A 3,180-nucleotide genomic window follows, 5' to 3' on the forward strand; every position below is an offset into this window, starting at 1 on the left:
AGTAACCTTGAGCTCTTACATTGAATTTCGGTGAAACAATTTTGCTACGAAAAACTACGGAGGCTTTTCGAATCCAACAATATTGACCCATATGTCTTCTGAATGCTCGCTTCAAGATCTACATAGAGGTGGCAAGCAACATGACAAAAGGGGTCGCTGACCATGTCGTCCAATGCATCCAAGTACCTCATATTTCATCCCTCAAATACATACAAACCATGCAAAAGAGTTCCTACGTACACCACGCTAGCCTAAATTAAACTTCGTCGTCGGAGATGTCCACGACGTTCGTGCTGGATAGTTGGGCCCGTCGGAGGGTCCGGCTCCTCCTCATCCATATGCGCGAGCATCTCGTCGGCGTCCGCCCCCTCCGCCTCCTACAGATGACGGTGCTTGGCTTCCGCCACCGATTCCGATAGGAGGGAATCGAGGATCGCCTGCTGCCTGCCTGCAAATCCGCGGTCCTAGCGTCCCCCACGTCCTCCTTGTGCTCCTCCTCCTCCTCCAGCTGTTGGGGAATGTTGCATGGGAAACAAAAAAAATTCCTACCCTCACCAAGATCAATATAGGTGATGGACATCTATGAGAGGAGAGATTGGATCTACATACCCTTGTAGATCGCTAAGTGGAAGTGTATAACACGCGGTTGATGTAGTCGTACTCTTCGCGATCCGATCACGATCCAATCCGATCTAGCGTTGAACGGACGGCACCTCCGCGTTCAACACAAGTATAGAGGATCGCAACAGTTTTCGATAAGTAAGAGTGTCGAACCCAACGAGGAGCTAAAGGTAGAATAAATATTCCCTCGAGTTCTATCGACCACCGATACAACTCTACACACGCTTGACGTTCGCTTCACCTAGAACAAGTATGAAACTAGAAGTACTTTGTAGGTGTTTTCGGAAAGGCTTGCAAGAAAGTAAAGAGCACAAAAATAAAACTAGGGGCTGTTAAGGTAAAGAAGCAATAAAGTAAATATAGCGAGTGTGGAAAAGTGGTGGTAGGAGTTGCGAAATTGCCCCTAAGCAATTGACTACTTTACTAGACCGATAGCAAGTATTATGTGGGAGAGGCCGCTGCTAGCATGTCATCCCTGACTTGGAATTCTATGCACTTATGATTGGAACTATTAGCAAGCATCCGCAACTACTAATGTTCATTAAGGTTAAACCCAACCATAGCATTAAGATATATTGGCCCCCCTTCAATCCCGTATGCATCAATTCCTATGCTAGGTTGAAGCTTCTGTCACTCTTGCCCTCCAATACATAGTCCTATCAACATACAAACTAACCCTAGGGTGTGATCCACGCGCGCAATCATATGATGGGAACCAAAGGACAGCAACATAACTACAAGCAAATTAAATCAATCATAGCAATTCATCAACCACCGATAGGACAACGAAAATCTACTCAGACATCATAGGATGGCAACACATCATTGGATAATAATGTTGGAAATATGCCCTAGAGGTAATAATAAAATGGTTATTATTGTATTTCCTTATTCATGATAATTTTCTATTGTTCATGCTATAATTGTATTAACTGGAAACCGTAATACATGTGTGAATACATAGACCACAACATGTCCCTAGTGAGCCTCTAGTTGACTAGCTCGTTGATCAATAGATGGTTATGGTTTCCCGACCATGGACATTAGATGTCATTGATAACGGGATCACATCATTAGGAGAATGATGTGATGGACAAGACCCAATCCTAAGCATAGCACAAGATCGTGTAGTTCGTTTGCTAAAAGCTTTTCTGATGTCAAGTATCATTTCCTTAGACCATGAGATTGTGCAACTCCCGGATACCGTAGGAATGCTTTGGGTGTACCAAACGTCACAACGTAACTGGGTGGCTATAAAGGTGCACTACAGGTATCTCCGAAAGTGTCTGTTGGGTAGGTACGAATCGAGACTGGGATTTGTCACTCCGTATGACGGAGAGGTATCTCTGGGCCCACTCGGTAATGCATCATCATAATGAGCTCAATGTGACTAAGCAGTTAGTCACGAGATCATGCGTTACGGAACGAGTAAAGTGACTTGCCGGTAACGAGATTGAACAAGGTATTGGGATACCGACGATCGAATATCGGGCAAGTAACATACCGATTGACAAAGGGAATTGAATACGGGATTGATCGAATCCCGACATTGTGGTTCATCCGATGAGATCATCGTGGAACATGTGGGAGACAATATGGGTATCCAGATCCCGCTATTTGTTATTGGCCGGGGAGGTGTCTCGTTCATGTCTGCATGGTTCCGAACCCGTAGGGTCTACACACTTAAGGTTCGGTGACGCTAGAGTTGTTATGGGAAATAGTATGTGGTTACCGAAGGTAGTTCGGAGTCCTGGATGAGATCCTGGACGTCACGAGGAGTTCCGGAAAGGTCCGACGGTGAAGATTGATATATTGGACGAAGGGTATTAGAGTCCGGAAGTGTTCTGGAGGTACCAGGCTATGGCCAGCATGACCGAAAGGTGTTTCGGGAGCCCCGACAAGTGTTGGAGGGCCTCATGGGCCAAAGGGGAAGGGGCAAACCAGCCCACTAAGGGGTGGTGCGCCCCCCACACCCTTTCCCATGTTACTTGGGGAGGTGGGGCGCCTCCACCAGGCTTGGGAGGCAAGCCTCCACCTGCTTGGCTTGGGGGGCAAGTCTCCCTAGGATTTTCCCTAGGGAGATCCAATCTGCTTGGCTGCCGCCCCCTAGGGGAAACCCTAGGGCGCCTCCCCCTCTCCCCTTGCCCCTATATATAGTGGAGGGGTGGGAGGGCAGCCACACCTCTTCCCTGGCGCAGCCTTCCCTCCTCCTCCTCCATAGTGCTTGGCGAAGCCCTGCTGGAGAACCACGAGCTCCATCTCCACCATGTCGTCGTGTTGCTGGAGTTCTCCCTCAACATCTCCTCTCCCCTTTCTAGATCAAGAAGGATGAGACGTCCCCGGGCTGTACGTGTGAACGCGAAGGCGCCGTCTGTTCGGCGCTAGATCTGATCTTCCGCGATTTGAATCGCCGCGAGTACGACTCCATCAACCGCGTTCTTGTAATGCTTCCGCTTAGCGATCTTCAAGGGTATGAAGATGCACTCCCTCTCTCTCGTTGCTAGTATCTCCTAGATTGATCTTGGTGACACGTAGGAAAATTTTGAATTATTGCTACGT

Source organism: Triticum aestivum, chromosome 1A, assembly GCF_018294505.1.
Source record: "Triticum aestivum cultivar Chinese Spring chromosome 1A, IWGSC CS RefSeq v2.1, whole genome shotgun sequence".
Classification (NCBI taxonomy): Eukaryota; Viridiplantae; Streptophyta; class Magnoliopsida; order Poales; family Poaceae; genus Triticum; species Triticum aestivum.